General features: G+C 43.0%; 1 pseudogene; it reads left to right on the plus strand.

Annotated features, from left to right (window-relative positions):
- The window catches only part of LOC136393954 (cAMP and cAMP-inhibited cGMP 3',5'-cyclic phosphodiesterase 10A-like), an 85,376-nt pseudogene that overhangs the window by 22,542 nt on the left and 36,662 nt on the right, over positions 1-26,172 (plus strand).

Genomic DNA, 26,172 nt, shown 5'->3' on the forward strand with positions numbered 1-26,172 from the left:
TTCGAACCTGAGTCCTCTGCGTCCCAGTCCAGTGCTCTTCCACTGTGCCACCGCCTGGTCAGGTGCCACCAGGTTTTATTTATTTATTTATTTTCACATGAGCTTAGCTTTAAAACATATTAAAATGATGTTTAGATTGAAGATGTTTTCTTGTTTTCAAAATAAATTCCTCTGATAAGCGTATATATTTTATTTCTGAAATTATGTTTTTTCCATTTTATTCATCCCACTAGAATGTAAGCTCCTTGAAAACAAGGTTAAATGCCTGGCATGTAATGGATTTATAGTGTGCATTTGTTGAATGAACAAATGTTTACATAACCCTTATGCTGCATAAAAATTAGTGTCTGCTGCTGTGAACATTTCTGTTGCTAATTGATTACTCATGAATGATTCAAAATCTGGTATCCATGGCAATTCCTTTCATTTCTGTGGTCCCCGGTCCATTTAGAGTGAGCTTCATTGCTGAGCCACGTGAAGCACATGCCGTGCGTGCATAGATGTCCCAGGCCATGGGCTCTTCACCTGCTGTCCCCTAGGTGAGCTGCAGGCCTTCAGGAACTGTGTGCCAGAGGGGAGGCATTTCCTCTCTGCTACTTTGAAAATGTCCTTGTAGAAAAAAATGTTTTCAGTGTCCAGTTGTATTGTTAGGGTAGTGTTTTACTGTAGCCTTCTGAGGTGGCAGAAAGTCACTTTTCCCCCATTGACTGCCACTCTGGACAGCAGAGCATAGATTGTGGCCTCAGCTGCTGGGCACTGCCTCCTGTGCACCGCTCTACTCTGCTACCCACCTTAGACCGAAAGATAAATGCACTCTTTTTAACGTGCTTAGAATTTTCTTGGGCAGAGAGATCAACTAAATGAGAATCCCACATACAGGGGAGGAGGCAGAAGTCCTTCTGGGGGGGGTTCGCTGTGGTCATAGATTTCCTCTCTAACGCAGTGGACTGGATGCTCATGTAGAGGATTGCTTGACTTCTGAGCAAGAGAAAGAGATAGAGGGTGCATTTCTCACTCAGAGCATGTAGTAAAAAATCCAGAGGTCAGCTGTTGGTAAAGTTCTTTTTCTTTCATAGAATTTAAACTACCCATTTGGGGGGGGGGGGAAGAAGAGTTGTTATAAATTCCTGCTGGTAGAGGATCTTGTGCACACCGGAGTCTGAGGAACACTGAGCACCTAGAGAAAGAAGTGAAGTGTGTGTTTGTTTGCAGATGTCGGGACATTCAGGCTTTTCTTCACTTGAACTAACTCACATCTTAATGACGAGTGGTGAAGCATGCGGAGCCCAGCGGGTCATAGAGGGCTAGCTCCCGCAGGCCTAGCAGGGAACTGCTGTACAGCTGCTCTTTTCCGACGTGCCTTTTCATCACCTGGATATTCAACCAGCTCACCGAATGTCTTAGATAAAAACTTAAGATGCCTGACCAGGCGGTGGCACAGTGGATAGAGTGCTGGACTGGGATGTGGAGGACCCAGGTTCAAAATGGCAAGGTCACGGGCTTGAGCAAGGAGTGATTCGTTCTGCTGGAGCTCCCCCACCCCCAGTCAAGGCACATATGAGAACACAATCAATGAATAAGTAAGGAGACTAAGGAGCCACAATGAAGAATTGATGCTTTTCATTGCTCTCCCTTCCTGTCTGTCTGTCCCTATCTGTCCCTCTCTCTGTCTCTCTCTTTCTGTCTCTGTCAAAATAAAAAACTTTAAAAAATATTAATAACATACAAACCTCTTTAGCCTTAGAATCTGTTAATAAACTTGTGATGATTAAATCAAATAGATTAATCTTCAGAGAGGTTTAAGAGAGGATGGAGGGTTAGGAGTTAAAGATTAAATGGAATATTTCTGTGCTGTGCTTTAAATGTAGATGGTAAATGTTTGTTTTATAGCGTGCTTGTTCTTAGGAATGTCAGCTGCGATACTCAAATGTGTATTGTAGAATTACAAGGAAAAATCATAATCAAGTGTGTATCAATAAAGAAGATAAAACATAGGCACTGCTTATTAAACACCTACTGTTGAACATGTCCTGTCCCAGCCTGGTGATTGCACGCAGTCCCCAGGTGGAGCAGTGAGCAGCTAGAGCTGACAGACGTGTCTGCCTTAGTGTCTGAGGCAGCAGAGCGGAATGCTTTTGAAAGACAAACTGGATGGGGCAGTGTTTGTGCATGCCTGTGTGTGTGCTTGTGTGAGTGCGTGTGTGTGTTTCTGTGTGTTTGGGCATGGTTGCCAGGGCAGATAGTGGCTTTAGGGAACACCTTGGGGGTGACTGGTTGGTCTATGATTTGGGACCAGACTTGGTGTTATTCATGGAAATAGATGGTACGCAGTAAACTGAAGAAGCATTAGGTAAAACAGGAGCCAGCAGGCCTCAGTGGCTTAGAGAGTGAGACTTTTAAAAGAGAGAGGAGGGTCAAGACCCTGTTTGAACCCACGGGGTCTGTTTTTGTCACAGTCATGATGAATTGGGCTGTGCAGCCAAGTGACAGGAGTCACTGAGACCTGCCTGAGCCATGTGTGCTGATGGTGGGGGTGGACGGGGTCTGATTGCCACAAGAGACACAGATAGCAAAGTGTCAGTGGCTGCCACCCCAAGCGGGGTCTTCAGAGGCCACATAGACACACTTCCTTTGGGTCAGGACCAGTGGTCCTCTGGTGGAGTCTTGACCAGTTTGTTTCTTGTGTCCTATTGGCCATACAAGTATGTTCTTGCCATGTAACCAACCCCACGGGGAAGCCCTTCGTGCCTTGACCAGGGTGCCATACAAGTAATATCTTATTTCAGCAATAAGAAATGCTTGAATGAACCCTTGCAGCACAGGTGGTAATAATGGTCATTTGAGATATTCGTGCAAGTTGTGTCATTAGAGTAATACAGATGTCACAAGCCTTTTCTGTGTCCATGCATTTGAATAAACCACTGTTTAGTCATGTTTGTGGGCATGGCCATTTTGTAGGTAATCTTGAAATGACTAATAATTGGGTTATATCACGTCCCTTCAAAATTAACGTGTGCATCTAGCTCTAAACTTACTATGTTTAGCCTTTATTGACAGATTTCAAAAACCAAGTTCTTAGACTGTGTAAGAGGAGGCATAGCACAGGGGCCTCTGGCTGACTGAGAGAGGAGGACATGCTGTGTGCTCCGGACCCTGCTCTGAGGTTCTAATTGTGTATTTCCCTTTTCTTCTCCCTCCCCCAGATGAGACAGCTCCTAAGGAGATCAGCAGGGTAAGTGCTGTGGACACAGTCTCTGCCACCACCGTGGGGGACATGGACCCTTTTGTGTGCTCCCGCAGGGCTCTGACATGTCACAGTATTGGGACTAGTGACAGAGCTGAGTGCTCCCTCCCCATGTCGCTCGCTATCTGGAGGCCGGGCAGGAGGGGAGGCTGCTGTTCAAAGGCCTCTGGCTGAGTGCAGTGGAAGAGGCACTTGTCTGGCCTGTGGAGAGGCTTCTGAGCCAGCTGCCAACCGTGGCAGCTTTGACAGTGCACACAGAGACTGGGTTTAGCCTCTGGTGACAAACCATAAGTTAGGCAGTACCAAGACAGCATTGGCACATGACCACTGTCACCCAGCCTGCGTGGCAGAAGCCACCTCACCGCTGTCCAGCATTCTGGGACAGTGTCACGTGTGACCTGGCTAGTCCCTGCCTCTGCATCCCTGTGCCTTCTCTTTGGGAGAACAGCGATGACTAATGTAGCAAGGACATGGTGTTCCTCAGTCCTTCTAGAACTGTCAAGTGAATCGTTCTCATGTCCAAGAGAAATATTTGGTGTTTAAGAGACTTAATAAACTTAAAAGCTCATGGGCACAAGTCCTGAAAGCATTTATTGATAGCATACAGTTTTAATACTATAACAGGATAATGAGTTACATATGCAGAGTAAGTTTATTATGCATCCTGTACACAGACACAGATATTAAATGTGGATTAAATATGGAAAAGGATCAGTCTGACTTGTATCTGATGCAGTCTTCTATAACAAATCACTCACTCTTTGTCCTAAACCGTAACCTGAAGTGCTTTAGTATCACCATGTATGTGGATACTTTCCTTTATTATGGATTACTGAAGAAAGGACTCTCTAAAATGACTGGGGTCTTCTGTTCTGGCAGACTCTGAATGTTCCTGCATGTCTCAGGGTTTCCTTGGACACCTTCCGGTGAGCTACACATCAACAGAGCTCCTTCCGGTTAGAAAGTCCCCACGTGCGAGTGCTTCAGGGTGTTTCAAGAGGCAGAGGCATCGGCCGGGAACGTTTGTAGCTTCTGTGAGCAGCAGAGGCTAAAGAGCGATGCTTGAAGATGAAAATTGGACTTGGACAGAGTCCTGAGGCCCCAGGTGCTGACGTCGGGCACTCTGCTATCTCAGGTCTCTGAGGAGACCATGTGTGACGACAAAGCTGAGAGCTCTTTGCGACATCTCGCCTCTACCTGTGTGCCAACCCTGTTCACCACTTGCTGGAGCTGTCCCTTCGCCTTCAGTGTCCCCACATATAAAGACTTGGTGCCACAGAGTCATAACTGACTCTGCTCTTCAGCACACTCCTTAAGTATAAGCTGGCTTCTATTTGGGTCGAACAGTTGTTTAGACAAAGAGCCCAGTTTTTATTAAAGACATTTCTGTGTGTTTTAGTTTTGCACAGTGTTGCTCCAACACATTGGGGACTGGGTAGTGACATGGCCAAATGCTCTTGCTGTGACAGCACCTCCTTCCCTGCTCTTCACAGGGTCATGAGAGGCAATGAAAGGATGGTGCACATAAGTTCCTTTGTGGTTGTTTTGTGAGGGCTCTTGCATTTTGTGCCGTATTTGGAGAAAGTGCATCTCTGGTTGAGAAACACTAAATTGATGTATTGAAAACCTAGGATAGTAACAGTTGCCTGGATTTCTTAATTTTTTTTCTGAACTTACCCCATATCTTGATCAATGCTTATTTGACTACTCAACATTTGTTTTATAAAACAGTATGCCATTGTTTTAAGTTGGAATTAAGATGTAGAGGTGGTGGGTGCAACCTTTTCAGTTCTGTTTGAGCACATTTGTTGTCAGCAGCATGCGCTGTGGGAGGCTGAGCATCACAGCCCTGGGCATTCGGGGCTTCTGTGACGTCCTACTCACAAAAGTTCCTCTCCTTAATTGTCAAGTGTTAATATTGTTCTCACTTTTTTGTGTGTGCCAATTTTTAAGAGGCTGTGCCCCTCCTTCATGAGAGTGCTCTTTGAACAGAGAGGCCTGTGTCCATCTTTCAGAGCAAACAGGCCCGATTGCGATGTGTGTATCTCTGTTTAGCTGCCCGGGATCTGGGCAGATGTGCTCCGTGTAAAGTGTGTCACAGTGCATTTCAGAAGACGGCACCTCCGACCAGAATTTACAGGACGCTGTGTCCAGGGCCCAGCGAGAGGAGGTAGCAGAGAGCCCTTGGAAGCTATGGATCTGGAATACAGTTTTAAGGGAAAATTAGCTTTTTAAAGAAACTATAGGATGTTTCTGGTTCTTGATTTCTTAGTAAACTAAGCTAGCTTTTTACCCAAAGTTGAGTCAGACCTCTAAACTGACCCCCATCCCTTTATCCCTCTTCTTCCTTCCTTCCTTCCCTCTCTCTCTCCATCTTCCACCTCCTGCCACTCTGTTCACAGATGTTGAGCATTTGTGTTCTAGAAACTGGGTATATGCTGCTCATCAGAATAGGGTTCTGGCTCTTGTACTGTGGAAGCGACTGAGAAAATCATGTGTGTGTGTAGTGATAGATATGATGATGCATAGAGGACTAGAAGAGAATAAAGGGACAAGGAAGGAAGGTGGGCTGGGCATGGCCTTCCTGCTCATGTACATACCCAAGGTCGCAGGACAGGGTGCTGATGAGTTGGCCTTTGAGCAGAGGGGGTCTGAAGGGAGTAGGGAGCCTCTGGAGGAGGAGCTGGGGGGTGAGGGTAGGGGGTGGTGTGGGGGGCAGAGTGCATAGGGATATGGGCGGTGCAGGAGAAAGGCCTATCGTCCTCTGCATAGGCTTTGGGTTGAATTCTGAGAGCTGGTCTTCTGTTCTTATTTGTAAACTATAACTGCATTTATAAAGACTCATTCGCAGTGGCTCTTTTAACTTTAAGTTACTTCTCTATTTTGGTGCTTTCCTTTCATTTCAGTCTTTCTTAGGAAGTCACTGAGAATTTCTTGTTGTTAATGCTTTAATTCTTTAAGGGTGCAGAGCAGACACTTTGCTAACATTAATTTGGAATGAATTCATCCTTGGACAGCATCTGAAGTGAGATTTTCCTGGCTGTACTGCTATAATCATAACACCTTGTGTATTTTTGGTAGGCGTTCCTTCTTTTTATAATGTTGCAATACTTGTTGAGAAGTCTCTTTTTTAATGTTTATCTTGAAATGATGTTAGGCTTGGTATTTGTAGTTAGAATTTCTTTGTCTCTGCTTACTATGAATGTAAATACTATTACAATTCTTCTGTTAGATCCTAGGTTGTAGGGCTGGCGAGGGAGGGTCAACAGCACCACTTCAGTCTTGGGAATGGAGCACTGGGCTTTCCCATAGGGGACGTCCACCTCCGTGGATGCTCTGGTTTAATAGGAAGGAATTGCTCTGCTGGAATCCTAGTTCCATCTCCCTGTTTTCCTTGTAACTGGCTGGTCCAGAGGAGGACCTGTCCATGCAGGTTAATGATTGGGTGCTGGTTCTCTCAGTCATCCTGCGGTTTCCCTGCTTTTACTGCTCAGTGTATTCCTGCCACAGAGCCCCCCTGCTGGAGGGTGTGGGAGCCTCTGCGTGTATCAGGTGAGATGGGGTCCTGGGCCATTGATTTCCCCAGAGTATTCATCATTTACTTTAGCAACAGTGCCATTTCTTGGGAAAAGGAATTTTAAGTAAGCCCTTAGGACTCTTCACTTTGGCTTCATTGGTATTCTGTTTGGTGAAGTTGCCTTAAAATTTATGGCATGTGGCGGCCAGAGTGGTCCATGTTCTCTGCATTTTCTTCTTTGGCTGTTTATTAGAGTGAGGTGAGGCAAGGTCGTGGAATTCCAATTTCTGGTTTTCCTGGAAGAGCTGGTCTTCTGTTCATATTTATATACTACTTATTACTGTGTTTTTAAAGACATTTCTGAATTATCTGCTTAACACCCATGTCCATGCATCCTACAGGTTAATTTTACATTATGTGATAGTTCTAGTCAAGGAAGCAGTCTCATCAGGAAGGCAGGAAGGTTTTAGTTAGGGCAGAAAGGTAACATATTGTTTCTCTTGGAGGCCTTGGAGGTTACAGAGGAATTGCAGGGATCGGTATTAAGCTCCAGGGGTAGAGGGAGGCTTTGGTAAAAAAGGGAGCAGCTGGGGGTTGTCCAGGTGGACAGATGTGCAGAGCTCATGCATGAGGGTGTGGAAAGGGCCATCCATTCATTGGCAGGCCGTGATCTTTCTGCGCCAGTCAGTAATATCAGTAAATAATATGTCCTTCTAGTTTTTCCTTTACATGAATGTATTTACATAGTTTTTATTTTTGCTTTTTGCATTGTACTATGCTGTATTTTTATGGTATTATGCTGTCTAATATTATCTTTAATGACTACAGATATCCCATTGAGTTCTCTCTGATGACTTTTACTTTCTCATTCTATGTGTGGAGCTTTAAATTCTTTCTGATTTTTCATAGGCTATTTATGTATTTAGCAGTTTTTTTTTCCTGTAAATGTTTCCTGAGGAAACATGTTGAGGCCTGAGGTCATGAGTCAAAGAACATGAGTATTTCATGGATTTTAATACACATTGCTAAGTTGGATTATCAAATTACTGTTTCAGTTTAAGGTTTCATTTTAACCTAAATGACCAATGAAACATCTTCTATAAGAAGTCATATAACAAAGGCAGTGAAAAGATTTTGTGCAGTTAAAAACAAACAAACAAAAACAAAAACTCATAGAGGTGGAGAACAGCATGTTGGTCACCAGAGGGGAGGGGCATGAGGCAGTGAAGGGTAAAGGGGCTCAAATGCATGGTGACAGAAGGAGAGTGACTGGGTGGTGGGCACGTGATGCACTATACCAATCATGTATCATAGACATGTACACTTGAAACCTGTATTATCTTAACCAAGTTACCCCAATACATTTAATTAAAAAATAAAAAAATGTTTTGAAAATACCAGTTCTTAACAACGTCATTAATATTCTATTATAAATTTCTGATACTCAAGCCACAGAATTACAGGTTCATAGAACTGACTGAATTGATTCCTTAGTAAGCTTTTTTGATTATGTTGTTTTCATTTCATAAGAGCATCTTAGAAACACATGACTTGACATTTATCCCCACCTGCTACCTCTGCCTGTCCCAGAACACTGGCACTCAGGAGTGACAGATAAGCTTATGATTTCACATTTATATGTGTCATCTAAGTGTTAGTGGATGGTGGTTTGAATGATCCACTATATAGATAAGCCTTTAATATTTGAGAGTTAACATTACATTAATATGAATAGCAATTATCCTAAAACATTTTGATCTTGTGATACTTATGTAATCAAAGGAAACAGGGTGTAGTAACCCAAGTGTGGGGTTAAAGATTAGAAAATGAAGCTTAAATGACAGCACAAATTAAAATCCTAGTTCACTGACGATCATAGCTAGTATTAAAAAGTTTAAAGAGAATCCATTTCAACCTTCATGTTACACAGTCGAGAAAACTGAAGCCCAGAGATGTGGTTAAAGGAAACCTCATGATCAGTGCCCATGTCCCAGAATGTCTCTGGTTCTCACTTGTGTGTGACATTTCCTGTCCAAAAGATGGTGAGCAGCTGGCCATCAATCTGAGCACTGCACACAGCTGCATTAAAGTGCCTTTCTCTGTTCTTGCTGATGGGGGAATTGTTCCTCAGATTCCCCATCCCTTTCCCAGGTAGAAACCTGACAGTCTGGGAATCCTGCCAGGTTCTGAGGATATGTTTTCCAGATGTGTTTGTAAAACTCTAGTTACCACAGGGGGCTCAGGACCTGCTGGGGCCGTCACCACAGAGCTCTGCACAATGGCCAGCAGTCTCAGGAATGCCCAACTCATAGCCTCAGGGACGGATGTGTCTTGGGACATGCTTAGGAGCTAGGTAAACAAGTCCTACTGAATAAATCCACTCTGCACTCCCACCTGACTAAGACCAGATCACATGCCTGGGACCTCGGGCGTTTCAGTGATGTTCAGTGTCAGTCACATCAGGACCAGATCTCAGCCAACCTGATGGGCACAGTGAACACCCTACCAAAAAACTATTAGAAACAAACAAATACAGTAAAGTGGCAGGATACAAAATCAATATACAAAAGTCCACTGCTATCTGTATGCCAACAGTAGGACTTCAGAAAATGAATTGAAAAAACAATTCTTTTTACAATTGTAACAACAACAACAAAAATATCTAGGAATAAACTTAACAAAGGTTGTGAAGGACTTGTATACTGAAAACTACAAGGCATTATTAAATTGAAAAAGATACAATGAAATGTAAAAATAGTCCATGTTCATGGATTGGAAGAATCAATATAGTTAAAATGTCCAATTACCCAAAGTAATGTACAAATTTAATGCAATCCCCATCAAAATCCCAAAGTAATTTTTAAAATAAATATCACAAAAAAATATCACCGGATTTGTATGGAATCACAGAAGAACCCAAATAGCCAAAGCAACCCTGAGGAAAAAAAATGAAGCCAGAGATATCATACTACCTGACTTCAAATTATACTACAGAGCTATGATAATAAAAATTTAATGGTATTGGCAGAAAAACAGACATACAGACCAATGGAACAGTATCGACAGCCCAGAAATGAAACCATATATATATGGACAAATCATCTTTGACAATGGAGAAAAGAAAGCTTTTCCTATAAATGGAGCTGGGAAAATTGGAAAGCCATATACAAAAGAATGAAAGTTGATTATAGATTTTCCCATGCACAAAAATTAATTCAAAATGGATCAAAGACCTAAATATAGGTACTAAACTTACGGATCTTGATTGTAGGGAACATTTTATGAATTTGACCCATAGGCAAGGGATATAAAGGCAAAAATAAATGAACGGGACTATATCAAACTAAAAAGCTTCTGCACAGCAAAAGAAACTGACAACAAAACCAAAAGGCAGCCAACCAAATGAGATGATGTTTACAAACAGCTCCAATAAGGGGTTAATATCCAAAATATATAAAGAACACACAAAGCTCAACAACAAGCAAGCAAATAATCCAATTAAAAAATGAGGAGAGGACCTGAACAGACAACAGATTTGTATGTCTCCCAAGAAGACATGCAAATGGCCAACAGATACATAAAAAGATGCTCATCTTCGCTAACTATTAGGGAAATGCAAATCAAAATTACAATGACTTACCACCTCACACCTGTTAAATCGGCTATTATGAAAAAGACAGTGAATAAATGTTGGAGAGCCTGTGGAGAAAAAGGAGCCCTCATTCACTGATGGTGGGAATGTTAACTGGTACAATCATTATGGAAAATAGAATGGTGGTTCCTCAAAAAATTAAGGCTAGAACTACCATATGACCCAGAAATCCCTTTACTGGGAATCTACCTAAAAAACTTGAAAACACTGGCACACAAAGACACATGCACCCCCATGTTCACCACAGCATTATTCACAGTGGCCAAGACATGGGAACAACCAAAGTGTCCCTCAGTAGAGAATAGGATAAAGAAGATGTGGTACATTTATACAGTGGAATACCACTCAGCCATAAGAAATGATGACATATTGCCATTTATGCCAACCTGGATGGACCTTGAGAACATTATATGAAGTGAAATAAGTAAATCAGAAAAAGCCAAGAACTATATGATCTTACACATAGGTAGGATATAAAACTGAGACTCATGGCCATAGATAAAAGGGAGGTGGTTACCAGGGGGAGAAGGTTGGGGGAGTGGGGGCTGGAGGGGAGAGGAGTAAAGAGGGACAAATATACGGTGAAGGAAAGTAGTTTGACTCTGGGTGATGGGCACACAACACAACAGTTCAGATGTTACAGATATGTTCACCTGAAACCTGTGTACTCTTATTGACCAATGTCACTCCATTAAATTTAATTTTTTAAAAAAGAACTTTCCTTCATCCACTGCTACCCTTTTTCTCCGTTTCAGCCTCTGAGACCCAGTCTTTGTTAGGCTAGATCTCATCATGCTTTTTGGTGTGTACTGGACTTCCTACACATTGTTCTCCACACTCCAATTTCTGGGGCTGCTGGCCCTGGAGTCTTTCTGTAGGACAGAGGCAGAGGGAGCTGGTGGGCACTTAGCATTCCATCCAAGACAGCTGGGGGCCGATTGGCACGCTGCAGGCATTCAGGATATCTGGTGCCCCTGGAGTCTGTCTGTAAGTCCCATGTCACTGAGCCTGCCTTCCCAGGTCCTGCTGAAAAAGGGAACCCACTTTCACCCTGCTGCCCACCTTGCATTACGCCTCTGGCCTTCTCCCACGCTGTGTGGTTACTGTTCGTTCTTTTATACCTGGAACGTCGGCTTCTCCAGGACTGGAGTTTAGTCTCCCTGCTCCTCCAGTGCGCCTAGAGGAGGGCCCGTGTGGAGCAGACTGTGGCGTGGTGGACTCATTCTCTCATCTTTCCCTCCATTTATCCATCCCACATGTGTCTGTTGAGAACAGTGCTAGACAACAGCTGCAGGCCATGGGAGAGAAAGGTGCCCACTTGGTCAGGGGGAAGTGGATGTCTGAGAGCTTCTGAGATGGACAACCCCCCACTGTGTGGTGGGGGAGGACACCACGCATTCTGTCTGTTATTTTAAGTGCTTGGGAAGCCCAGGGGTCTTGGAGGCCTGGCAGTGAGAGAATTGCATTTTATTTTTCAAGTTCACCTTGGACTGTTGTGGAGAGGAGGCCTAGGAAGATGAGCTGGATGGAGGGAAGCTTATGTCAGAACCAGCGCCTTTGGGGAAGACACAGTGGGGCTGGTACCCGGAGTTGCTCTAGCTCAGCCTCTGCCTTCTCTCCAGGCCCTGTCTACCCGCTGTGTTCCCGGGGCCTGGACCATGCCTGCAGCCTGGGTTTGCTGGGGGATCACTGTAGCAACATGCGGGGGAGGGGGCAGGATGAGCTCTGGCCTTTTCCAGTGGAGCACTGGGGTGGAACTTGGGTGGTAGCCACACTGGTGCAGGGGACAGGACAGTAATAAACTTGGTCTCACCTGGGGCAGTGCATAAGGGTGACTTTTCTACCCTCTCACGATGTTCCACTCAGCCAACTTCTGCCTGCTACATAAGACATACAACTTTAGAAAAAAGTTGTAATTTGTAACATTTGAGATTTAATGTAAATAGGCATGCATGAAGTCTAAAGATAATTCTAAGTAACTCATAACATTTTTAGTTTGCAATCAATTTTTATAGTAGACTATATATTAAATCATGCTCTATGAAAGCATAACCAGGAGTATGTATAGCAAGTCATATATGTAGATAGTATATATGTTTTACAAACTAAGGAACTTTTATTTTATTATATTTAATTGTGCCATTTATTTTTGTTTTTATTTTTTATTGAAAGTACCAAGACACGAACATGCAGGGCATGCTGTAGGAGCTGAGCAGCTACATAGAGCAGCAGCTGGACACGGGCAGCAACAACAAGCTGCTCCTGTATAAGCTCAGCCGCATAATCCAAGTGGGTAAGGCCCTCGCGGTCCCCCAGGATGGACACTGGAGCCTGGAGTCCTTGTCTCACTGCAGGAAAGGGCCCAGACGGTGTCCTTGCCCAGTCACATAAGCATCATTCATGTACTGCTATTCTTGGGTTAAATGTAAGGTGAAAATATTTTATTATGAAACTACCAGAATGACAAAATATGTATCTACCTGATGCTTAAATGGAGTATACTATGTCTTCTAATTAAAACCTGGTTTTTCATTCATAAATAAATAAATAAATAAATAAAACCTGGTTTTCTTTATATAGTTATATTGAACTAAATCACATTTATACAAGAAATTATTAATTTGTAAGGAAGAAGCATTTTAAATTGATATGGCCTCTTTGTATGATTATCACCATTTTACTGGCAAGAAGGCTTTGGCAAAGACAGGCCAGACCTCTTACAAAGGCCACACAGGTCAGAAGGGGGTAAGCCGCCTTCAGCTGGGGCGACTCTTCCAAGATTTGGTCTATTTACTGCCCTGGTCATTGCCGTCAGATGGCCCTGAAGCCATTTCAGAAAAGCCAAACTATGTTGTCCTCAGTGATGACACACACAGGTACATAATTCTTCTTGGTTGGTGCTTATATTGGTCATTCAATATTATGAATATCAATTCCAGTGCTTTTAATACCTTAACAATTAAATACAATTACCAAACTTTAAAAATATTTTTAATACTGATTTTAATGTTTGACAAATATGTTATTAAACAGTACACTGAGGACTATATTATTTGAGGATGTCACATCTTAAAATTTGCAATAGCTGATGAATGTGAATGAAAATACTCTAATTATGTAACTGAGCGAATCGGTAAGCCACTCTGTTCTGCGTGCTGCCACTCTGTTCTGTGTGCTGTGTGGCTTGAGTGACGTTTGTTCACAGACCACTGAGAAGGCTCCCGCAGAGCTCACCCTGGAGAGCCTGCCCTGTGCTCCTCTATTCACCGTGTTTCTTCCTGTTACCTGACAGCCACCAAAGCCGATGGATTTGCACTGTATTTCCTTGGCGAGTGCAACAACGTTAAGTATCAACAATTAGGGTTTGTTTGCTTTTTTTGTGCTCTACTTAGGAAAATATCATAAGTTTGTAATAAAAAATACTATGTTAACAACTTGATAACATTGTAATTAAGTACTTGAAACTCATCTTGTACTTGGCTTCTATATGTGGTTATTACTAGCCCATAATCTTACCAAAATGAAAACATTTAGGCATAAAATCTTGTAATTTATCAGTTGTTTTGGTTTTGGTGGTGTGCTATTTTGCAAATGGCATTTTTAGATTTACAGTTTTGCACAGAAGTTGTTTCATCATGGTGGACAGTCTGTGTCCCTTCTGTACATAATCTGCAGTAAAATAAAATGAGAACAAAAGTTAAGCACTTTCAAAATGTGTTTGTTTTTTAGGTTTGTTGAAGATGATTCAAAGTTGTGGGACAGAGTTACTAAGGAGTCTAGCTCCCTGAGTGGCGATAGTCATGGTTCAGATGCTTTTGTGGTGGGGGCCCCTCAGGGATGCCTGTTCCCATCTGCCGTGGGATAGGCCTGACCATGTGCTGCTGGTTACCTGACATAGAGCACAGCTCACTGCCACCTGCAGCCTGTGGAGGCACATTCCCAGCTGTCTCAGGACACAGTGTAGGCAGTTACTCAGCCTGGACGCAGTGACTATCTTGAATAGGGTCCTGCACCTGCCTAGGCACATTGCACTGGCACAGCCCCTCAGGAGAGAGAACTGAACCCTTGTTTCAGAGAAACTCTGTTTCAGAGCTTGCAAAGAGAAGTAAAGCTTCCCAGTGAATAGCTTTTCAAAGGAGTTTGATTTTGGAGTTAGATTGTGTGAGTGCAGTCTGCTACTTTGTGACTTGGATGAGTCTTAAACTTTCTAAAAGTTAATTTAACCTCCACTGCTGAAATATTATGTCATGAATATTCTTCATCCTGCAAACCATTTCAAACACCTACTGTGTAGCAAAAATTGCTAAATTACTGAGCATACTATGATAAATAATGAGTCATTTCTGCCATCAAAGAATGTGCAAGCAGTAGTGGGGAGTTGAGGAATCCACACTAAGTCAGAGCTCATGGTGTGAAGAGCAGTCAGGGAGGGGCCTGAGGTGGGGGGTGTGAAGCGGGGCGGGGGGCCTGAGGGAGGGGCCATGGTGCCCAGGGACCTGCTTTGGATGGGTGCTGGGGAATCACATTAAAAGCAGCCTGTATGATCAGCCCTTTTTGAGCAGAGCCTGGAAGCCCACCCACTCAGTAGATAAGCAGGGAAAATAAAGGACTTCTAGAAAGAAGCAGCAATCTGTGAGAAATGGTGAGCCCAGAAAGGAAGCAGGGTTCTGTGTCCTGACCCAAGCAGCGTCTGACCTGACTGTCCAGGGTCCTCTGGAGATGATTTTTGAACAAAACTCTTTTTCTGTGGTTAAGATTTTGTTAATTCGACTTATGTTTTTAGTTTTTCTCTTTTTGTAGCTGGTCACATACTCCAGCTAATTGATATGTAACAAACTTCATAAAGTCATCATTGCAGTTTTCTTGTGTTATCTTTAGTAGCTGTTTGTAAAAGTGGAAGACCTTGTAGGCTTTAACAATATTTAAAAGAATTTAAAACATAAAGTAAGTGCATAGATAGCATTTCATCTGTTGATTTTGGAAGCCAGTTGGAGCCAGTGGTTTACAATAATTGTGTGACTTTTTCAGTTGTGCAGTAAACTTTAGGTGGTTTACTCTCAAGAATTCTGCCGAGTTACTTTTCTAATTCAGATTCTGGGTGGGAGTGTGGGCTGGTTGCTCATGCCATTTGCATGGGTCTGCATTCACTTACCAGCTAGTGCCATCTGCTGTCTGTAGGAAAAATAATAGTACACCTCAATCCTTTTTTCATCTTAAAAAATATTTCTAAGATTTAACTGGTTATGAGGTAAAGCCTTTACATAAAAATGAAGCTTCATGAGTAAAGTGATCTTTGAACTGTGTGTGGAAAGGAAATTGAGAATCGGTGTTGATCAAGTGAGACACAAGTAACTGCTGTTCATGGGACCCATGTTCCCACTTCACTATAAAATTAGGTTTTTATATTAAAATAAACTGTGAGTCTGTTCCGCTTTCCACCACATCTTTCTTTTTTAATTTGCTTTTTACTAATTTCAGTGCTGTTTTATTTCCTTGTTGAGCCAGCTGACTGGCTGTGATGATAATTACCAATCTTCTCTCTATAAGATTACTTAACTTTATGTAAGAGGCTCTGGCTGGTTGGCTCAGTGGTAGAGCGTCGGCCTGGCGTGCGGGGGACCCGTGTTCGATTCCTGGCCAGGGCACATAGGAGAAGCGCCCATTTGCTTCTCCACCCCCACCCCCTCCTTCCTCTCTGTCTCTCTCTTCCCCTCCCGCAGCCGAGGCTCCATTGGAGCAAAGATGGCCCGGGCGCTGGGGATGGCTCCTTGGCCTCTGCCCTAGGCACTAGAGTGGCTCTGGTCGCGACAGAGCAACGCCCCGGAGGGGCAGAGCATCGCCCCCTGGTGGGCAGAGCGTCGCCCCTGGTGGGCGTGCCGGGTGGATCCCTGTTGGGCGCATGCGGGAGTCTGTCTGTCTCTCCCCGTTTCCAGCTTCAGAAAAATACAAAAAAAAAAAATATATGTAAGAAAGTTTGTTGTTACTATAAAGTATTGGCTCGTGCGTTTAGTTTCTCTGAAAAATTGGAAAGCTAACTGTCACCCTGCTGCTTTTGGAGGTGGCGGACTGAGGTCTGTCACCACAGAGCAGCTTCCAGTGGGAGTGAAGGACTCAGCGTCACTTGTCAGGCTGCACGCTGAAGCGCAGAAACTTCCACTCTGGAGAGGGCAGCGCTGGTTAGGATTGAAGCTTTGAAAGACTTCCTTGCATTCAGTTGTAGTTTTTTATCTCTAGTCTCTGAAAAGTGTTTGTGCTAGTAGAAGTTTCTTTTTTTTTTAGGGATGCATACTTTATTTCTTTTTTTTTTCTGATTTTTTTATTAATTTTAATTTATTGTGTTAACATGGCTTCAAGTGTCCCATTCAGTATAACTCCCACCCCCTCTACCCCTTTGTCCCCCATTACCCCCCCTTTACTCTTCTTTGCCCCTTCCCTCAAGCTCCCTCTCCCCTTCCCCCTGAGATTTTCTGTCCTGTTACCTATATCTCTGTATTATGTATATACAGTTTCATGAATCCCTTTACCTTCTCTGATCCCATCCCTTCATCCCTCTTCCCTCTGACTGCTGTCTTTCTGGCCGCTGTGACCCTGCCTCTGCCTCTATTTTGTTCCTCAGTTCACTTTGTTCATTAGATTCCACATATAAGTGAGGTCATATGATTCTTTTCTTTCTATGCCTGGCTTATTTCACTTAGCATAATAATCTCCAGGTCCATCCATGTTGTCACAAAAGATAAGATTTCCTTCTATTTCACAACTACGTAGTATTCCATTGTGTATATATACCACTGCTTTTTCATCCTCTGGTCCACTGACGGACATTTGGGCTGTTTCCAGATCTTCGCTATTGTGAACAATGCTGCCATAAACATGGGAGTGCATTTCTTCTTTTAAATCAGTGATTTGGTGTTCTTAGGATATATTCCTAAAAGTGGAATGGCTGGGTCAAAAGGCAGTTCGATTTTTAATTTTTTGAGGAATCTCCATACTGTTTTCCATAATGGCTGCACCAGTCTGCATTCCCACCAGCAGTGCAGGAGGGTTCCCTTTTCTCCACACCCTCGCCAGTACTTATTATGTGTTGTTTTGTTGATGAGCGCCATTCTGACTGGTGTGAGGTGATATCTCATTGTGCATTTCTCTAATGATTAGTGATGTTGACATTGATATTTGACAAAGGAGGTAAGAGCATACAATGGAGTATATATAGACAGTGAGATAGTTTCTAACTCACTGTCATTTTTTCATCTGCCTATTGGCCATCTGTATGTCCTCTTTGAAGAAGTGTCTATTCAGGTCCTTTGCCCATTTTTTAATTGGGTTGTTTACCTTCCTGGTGTTGAGTTTCAGAAGTTCTTTATAAATTTTATAAATAAAGTTCTTTATAAAGTTCTTTATTAACTCCTTATCAGACCTATTGGCGAATACATTCTCCCATTGTGTGGGTTGTCTTTGTATTTTGTAATGGTGTCTTTTGCTGTGCAAAAGCTTTTTAGTTTGATATAGTCCCATTTGTTCATCCTGTCCTTTATTTCACTTGCCTGTGGAGAAAAATATTTTTATGAGAGATGTTGGAGAGCTTACTGCTTATGTTTTATTCCAAGACGTGTATGGTTTCATAACTTAAATTTAAGTCTTTTATCCATTTTAAGTTTATTTTTGTGAATGGCGTAAGTTGGTGGTCTAGTTTTATTTTTTTTGTGTGTACCTATCCAATTTTCCCAACACCATTTATTAAAGAGACTGTCTATACTCCATTGTATGCTCTTACCTCCTTTGTCAAATATCAATTGACCAAAAAAGTGTGGGTTTATTTCTGGGTTCTCTGTTCCATTGATCTATATGCCTGTTCTTATGCCAGTGCCAAGCTGTTTTGAGTACAATAGCCTTGTAGTATAACTTGATATCAGGAAGTATGATACCTCCCATTTTATTCTTCCTTTTCAAGTTTGCTGAGGCTATTCTTGTTTTTTTTTGGTTCCATATAAATTTTTGGAATATTTGTTCTGTATCTTTGAAGTATGACATTGGTATTTTAATAGGAATTGCATTGAACTTATAGAATGCTCTGGGTAATACAGACATTTTAATGATGTTTATTCTTCCTATCCATGAACACAGTATATGCTTCCACTTGTTTGTATCTTCCTTGATTTCTTTTTATAATGTCTTACAATTTTCCAAGTATAAGTCTTTTACCTCCTTGGTACTTTATTCTTTTTGTTGCAATAGTTAAGGGGATTGTGTCCTTAATTTCTCTTTCAGTTTATTGTTTTTTGTGCTAGCAGAAGTTTTTATAGCTGTCTGTATATTACATTAGAGCAGTGACCAGTTTTACAGACTCAGTCCAACACTGGATTTCATGGGCAAATTAGATATTGTAAATGTTTGCCAAGAAGTCTTAACACACTTTAAAATATTGTGTTTTTTTATGAAGAGCAGTTTTCAACCATTCTTTATGAAAATAGTTAGTATATTTTTATCTTATTAATTTGAACACCTCAGTGAAATCCTATGTCAAAAGTCACGATTGAGTTTGAGAAATAAGGCTCTTGTTTTCTTTGAAAGCCTCTTTAGAACATAATTTGCACCCATCGTTTGTTAACGCATTAGTGCAGTCCCCTCGCCAACCAAAAACGCAGGATGTGTCTACTAAAATAAATCATGAACCAAAGCAAGACTTGCCTTGCCAGAGGAAATATGTACTCTGAAGTTACAGGAATTAAAGCAGTGTGGCTAACAAGCAACCCAAGGGGACTGAACGGTGCTCAGAGGCAGACACGGGTGTTCTGGGGACTCAGTATGTGATGGCGGTAGAAGTTAGAGCAGCGGGAGAAAGAAGGCTTTTCAGGACATAGCTGTCTGTTTGGTTAGTACCAGGGAAAAAAGGTAGCTTTAACAACTTTTCCTTCATCCTGTAACACACACGAAAGTCAGAGGTTTGTTACTGAATTTTTCGGTTTGCAGGAATAGCTGCCTGTCATTCCATCCACCAGAGAGTGTAGTGAACACGAGTTAGAAACCTCACAGCTCAGACCAGTAGCTGACCTTCAGTCAGCAGTAGATGCTAAGGGGGGAGCTTTTACATAGGTGGATTTTATGAGTGAAAAAAAAAAAGCCTGACCTGTGGTGGTGCAGGGGATAAAGCCTCGACCTGAAACATTGAGGTCGCAGGTTCGAATCCCTGGGCTTACCCAATCAAGGCACATGTGGGAGTTGATGCTTCTTGCTCCTTCCCCACTTCTCTCTCTTTCCCTTTTTCTGTCTCTCTCTCTCCTTTCAAGTGAATAAATAAAGTCTTAAAAAAAAAGAAAAAAACTCCAAAACTTAAAATCTTCCAATAGTATAGGAAACTGTTAGTGCAGATGACAGTATGTGAGGCTGTGGAATACAGAGACAGGTGCCTGTCTGACAGTGGTCCCCATTTTATGCTCCTGCCTGGGCTCTGGCCTGCGTGTGCCAGTGTGATATGGGCTAATGTTTTGTCAGCTCCTGCCCTCAGCTCTCATTTCATTTCTGTTTGGTAAATACGATAAAAAAAATTTGCGAGCTAGTGACTAAAACAAGTATAAAGTTCCCACTGTAAAGAGTTATTTAAGTTTTTGATAATTATTTATCCATAAAGAGAGATTTTTCAGATTCAGTCAAGTAATTGAAAGGCTTATAAACCATTTATTGCCAGCAAGTATAATAGAATAGTTTTCCATATATGCTAGTCCAGTGTTTGCTTATCTGTTTTTTTATATAGAAACACTGTAGCGAGGCAATAAGTGTTTTATGATATTAAACAAATGATCTAATAGAGCAATATATAAGCTATATTATCAGTATTGCATTATGGTGTGAAGTATATAACTTGAAGATGCTAAATCCAGCTGTAATGGGCATAGAGCAGAGTCATCCAGAAAAGGTGTGTGTCATATGCCTCAAACAACAAGGTCAGCAACTGTACTAATAGCAAGAGGAGGAGCCGGGCTGGGGCGTGCTCTGGGGTTTCCTCCCCCCCACCCACCCACCCAGGGGCTCTCAGAGCTGCCTCACACTTAGTTCAGCCAGAGTTCACTTCCTGCACATCCTCTCTGGTGCAGAGAGGACCAGTGCTTGCGTGCCCAGCAGCATCCTTGCAGTGAACTGCTCAGAGTTTGGGAAGATCCTCACTTCTGTCTTGTCTTCAAGTTAAATACACCACATCCTTTACATCTGTCCTGGAATCATCTCTCTTCCGGTTCTTGATTCATTTTTCTACTCTTCCCTCGGTCTTACTGCGCCCAGAGTTGTGTTGGGACAGTGAGTTCCTATGTCTAACAGAGGTCTCACCTCAGCCACTCCGTGTGGGAATTGGTGCAGAGTACATAGAATCACAGCAGCTTGGAAAAGGGATTCTGATTTCTAGTCTCTTTCAAACTAAATAAGGTGACATTGTCATTTATCACATATATAGTTAAATGTTTAAAATCTTTTTAAAGTGCATGACTTGTATTTGAACATTTTAAAAAATAAACATTTAGAATATATTTTTACAGGCATGTACTTACCAGCAAATACTACTTAGCAACCATCTTGATGCAGAGGCAGTGTGGATAAACATATTTGGAGCGTAGCTGCTACCCTTAACAGGGTGACTTATTTAAAGCAGCAGGGGTGGGAGGTGGGCAACACCATTTTCCTGGCCCCTGTTCCCAGCCAACTGACAGAGCTCTGGGCTATAAGGCACACTTTCTTGTGTTGAGTAAGACTTAATTTGAAAGAAAGGGTCTTTGACATTATAGAGCTTGAAAACTACTCAAGTGATAGGTTCATAAATACCCCCAACTCACTGTCTTCACTTAGAACTAGCTTACTAATGATGAGAGTTAATAGAGACATGTTTAGCTTAAGGGGATTGCCTAATGCTTAATTGCCTCCGAAGGTCTTCAGCCTTTAAGATAAAGCAGTCCAGTGTGAGTTAAAAGTGCTGCTGGGAGAATTCACCTGAACCCTGGTCAGTTTCAAATTGAGTGGATAATTGTAATACAGTTTACAGCAGAATGTTGCCCCCATCTCTAGATTATTTGTTTAGAGAAGCTGTTCTGATTTAATAGGTAGTTATTTAAAAATAGGATTTGATTTAGTCAAAATAACTGATCATATTTTTAAAATGTTTACTTAGAGATCATGTCAGAACTCTACCCCACCCCCAGGCATTTTGCAGGCGGTCCAGGTTAAGGGAGGGAATGACTGGGTTGCAAGATAAGAAAATGTTTTCAGAAAGAAAGATTCTGGATGAAAATTAAAAGTATAACCAAACCCCTTTAACTATAGCAACTGTCCTGTCTTCAGAGCTGTGGGCCAAGTCTGTGGGGAGCTTGGGCCTGGTTCTTGTGTGTCGTTCCGGTGTGGCACTGTCATCAGCCTAAGGACCACTTTTTTAAATTTAATTTTAGTATTTTGTACGGATCAGATAGGAGGCTATTTTCAGAGCCCTCCTGTGCACAGACGTTCATTGAAGTTCTGTGTCTTGTGAGCGCGGGGAATGTGTGAGTTTCTCCTCACTCTGTCTCCTCATCACAAAGCACCTGCCCCTCTCGTCCTGGTCTCTCCCCCGGTGCCCAGACCTCGGGGGCCTGCCAGGCAATCCCCAGAAGTCTCTGCTGTGCAGCACGCAGGGCAGCCCTTGACATGTGTCGCCTTCTTCTTGCCAGAGCCTGTGCATGTTCACCCCCCCCCCCCTGGGGTCAAGGAAGGGAAGCCATGACTAGTCCCCATGGGGCCCATTGCCCAGGGCACCACCACCTCAGCCTAAGTGGCCAAGTCCAGGAAGACTCTGCTGGTGGAGGACATCCTTGAGGTACGTGGCTTTCCACTCGCTGTGCTATGTGTACCCTGAAGTGTTTCATTAGAAAGACCACTTATTCTGATGTTGTAACATAGCCATTTTACTAAAGCAAGATACAGTTTGATAAATGAATTTTTATGTAAACAAGCTCCTTTGTACTCAGAATACCATACTTTCTATACCCACTGAGAGCTAGATTGAATAGTTTTTAGTAGAACATATGCCCATATAGTTAAGCATAAAAATATATGTTCATCTTCCTGCAAACTAACTCTTATATTTCATAAATTCTAACAGGATGCAGATGAGTAAGTAGCCAGCCATTGCCATGTGAGAGATGCCCTGAATGTCAGTGTTACACAGCAGCCCCCTGCTGTGCCCGAGTATATGGGCCCGGCCCATCTGTGGTCTGGGCTGTGTTTGGCCAGGCGGCTTACACTAGTCTGATGTGCACGGGCCACCAGGTCAGAGCTGGCTGGTCTCAGATGACCTCAGCTCTCCATGTGTGTTCTGAAAAATTACTAAACTAGAATCATAAAATGTGGGTTTTAAGTTTGGTTCTGCCTCTGATGATCTGTATGACCTTGAACAAGTAAGGTAGCTAGTTAATTTATTTAAGAAAGGAAAAGGGTTTAAAGTAAATGTTGTATAGTATGAATATAGGCAATGATACATAACATAATTACTAAACTTGTTAAGATCCCAGATCTTACTTATTCCCACCACAAAGAGAAAAGACAAGTATGTGACATGACAGAGGCTAATAAACAGAGCATGTGGTCGCAGTCACATCACAGTGGACTCCCATGTTGTGCTGTCCGTAACCTGAGCCAAGACAGTGCTATGCATCACAGATACTTCAGTGTTAAAAAGCAAGTGTTAAAGGCAAGTGATATATAAGTTGTCATTTGAAAATGTATTATTGTCTATGCAAATTTTCAAAGGATTTGTAAATTGTAAGTATAGATTTGTGCTATTCCAGGTTCATAAAAAGCATCCCACAGACAGCAAAAATTAAATAAATAGAATTGGTATTTTGATATTGATTCATTTGATTTCCCTGTATTCTTTTTTTTTTTTTTTTTTTTGTATTTTTCCGAAGCTGGAAACGGGGAGGCAGTCAGACAGACTCCCGCATGTGCCCGACCGGGATCCACCCGGCACGCCCACCAGGGGGCGATGCTCTGCCCATCCGGGGCGTCGCTCTGTCGTGACCAGAGCCACTCTAGCGCCTGGGACAGAGGCCAAGGAGCCATCCCCAGCACCCGGGCCATTTTTGCTCCAATGGAGCCTCAGCTGTGGGACGGGAAGAGAGAGACAGAGAGGAAGGAGAGGGGGAGGGGTGGAGAAGCAGATGGGCGCTTCCCCTATGTGCCCTGGCCGGGAATCGAACCCGGGACTTCCGCACGCCAGGCCGATGCTCTACCACTGAGCCAACCAGCCAGGGCCTGATTTCTCTGTATTCTTTTTAGAGCATTTGCTAAGCTAGAAATAATTAAAGTCAAAGAACCTATTTTATTTCTTATGATAAAAAAATTGATAACTGTTGGATGATTTGAATATTTGATATGAGTCTTTGAGGTTCAGTTAGAATGGCTTTCATTAACACCACTTTTGTCTTATTCTAACCTTCAAAATAGAAAAAAACATTTTACATGTAATTTCCTTCATACGGTCCCTACATTTGGAGTAATTTTCCCTTGTGATGTTGTACTTGCAAAGCCCTTATCAAAGTTCAGGCACAGTAGCAGGTGATGAATAATTATACTAGTCATCATAATTACTTTTATTATTGCATGAAATTAACATATATGAATTGATGAAACCTCGCCTTACAAAGGTAGCAGTCTGAGCAGGACATGCCCACGGGTTCTGTGTCGCTCAAGATAAACATTTTCTTTCTTTTTTTTTTCTGAAGTTGGAAACGGGGAGGCAGTTAGACACACTCCCGCATGCGCCCGACCACGATCCACCCGGCATGCCCACCAGGGGGCGATGCTCTGTCCATCTGGGGTGTAGCTCTGTTACAACCAGAGCCATTCTAGCGCCTGAGATGGAGGCCATGGAGCCATCCTCAGCACCCAGGCCAACTTTGCTCCAATGAAGCCTTGGCTGTGGGAGGGGAAGAGAGAGACAGAGAGGAAGGAGAGGGGGAGGGGTGGAGAAGCAGATGGGCACTTCTCCTGTGTGCCTTGGCCGGGAATCGAACCTGGGATTCCTTCACGCCAGGCCGACGCTCTACTACTGAGCCAACCGGCCAGGGCCTAAACATTTTCTTAAACCATGTTCCCAGTGGTCATGGTCATTTCGTTTTTCCTCGAGAGGCCTGCTCATTATTGCTTACAAGTACTAAGTGATTTCTTACAGGAATAAGAATTGTAGTTTTACTATTCAATTTTTTTTACCAAATTTGTATCTTTTTTCCATTTTACTTTTTAGGACGAGCAGTTTCTCAGAGGCACTGGGCTGGAGTCGGGGACGCGAATCTGGTCTGTCCTCTGATTGCCGATCATCACTGTGATTGGGGACCTGGTTGGCATCCTGGAGCTGTACCGGCACTGGGGCAGGGACGCCTTCTGCGTGAGCCACCAGGAGGTGAGGGCTGGCCCGTGGGAGATGCTCATCATACACTTCAGTGAACAGGAGTGGATGTTTCAAACCACGTCAGCTTAACAATGTTTGATACTTACACCAATGATTAAAAACTATTTTGAGGTGCTTGTTTTGCAGTTTTTAGAGAAAGAACTGATTACACTGGAAATAGAGGCATTTTTTACTCTCCCTCTCCTTTCCTCCAGCCACATGGGACCCTGATCCAGGCTGCCCACCTATGTGCTGTGCTCGTCCTCGTCCTCCCCACCTCCAGCCACCACATGTAGGGGCCCTGGAAGGTGGCCCTGTCAGCAAGGCCGTCCTGAGCAGCTTCTGTCCAGTGTCCTCTTTCCTCTCTGCTCCCCCTTTTCTCAAGAGCCGCCACCAGCCCACCCACAGCCTCCTCCCTTTCTCTCTCCCCTGTCTCTGTTCCCACCCTCAGTGGTGATGCATGTCATGCCCAGAGTCACCTGGCACCTGGCAGGGACCCAGCTAATGTTTGCTCAGTGAACAGATAACAGAAAAGGAGAATAGTTAGCAGTTTGAGAAGTTGTCTGCAAAGTTTTAGAAATGGCTCATCATTTTAGAGTGGTCATTAGAGGCCTTTATTAGACTAAAAATAATTTATGTTAAAATCACTGGACTTGAAAATTTTTAATCCATTTATTTTCTTTCTTAGCCAAAATTAAGAGGAACAAGGAAGCATTCCAGTCCATTGTAAGGAAGGGGGAATGTAAAAGAGAAATCTTGTCCACATTTAATGCTTTTGTTTGGCAAAATATTCAAAAGTGCAGTGACCTCAGAAAGTTTTTTGTGCACGATTATGTGCAAGTCCTTGGTGGAATGTCTGCACATGGCTCATGAAAATGTGTCACCCTCTTTTTTTAGGTGGCAACAGCCAATCTGGCCTGGGCTTCAGTAGCAATCCATCAGATGCAGGTGAGTGTGCCCCCCCAGACGGGCCCGAGTGAGACTCTGAACGTCCTTGTGCCTCAGGTTGAAAAGCCAGGCCCACACCTGCACTGTGTGCCAGTCAGTGCCAGGCAGTGCATGGGAAGCGCTTTGCACATCGAAGCATGCAAGAAAAAATGGATTGTCACTGAGACTGTTATCACATTATAAGCCAAGTGATTGTATTATACCTTTTAAAATAAAATAAGGTCAATAGGATTCTGAAAGTTTTAGTTTTAAATAAGCAAAACTCTGTTATAATCCATCACCATTATCTGTGTGGCAGGTTTGCCGGGGCCTTGCCAAGCAGACAGACGGAATTGAACGACTTTCTCCTCGACGTGTCAAAGTAAGTGGTCACTTCAGGGCCGGATAGCTACTGTTGGAGAATGGTGTGCATT

This window comes from Saccopteryx leptura, chromosome 2, assembly GCF_036850995.1.
Source record: "Saccopteryx leptura isolate mSacLep1 chromosome 2, mSacLep1_pri_phased_curated, whole genome shotgun sequence".
Taxonomy (NCBI): Eukaryota; Metazoa; Chordata; class Mammalia; order Chiroptera; family Emballonuridae; genus Saccopteryx; species Saccopteryx leptura.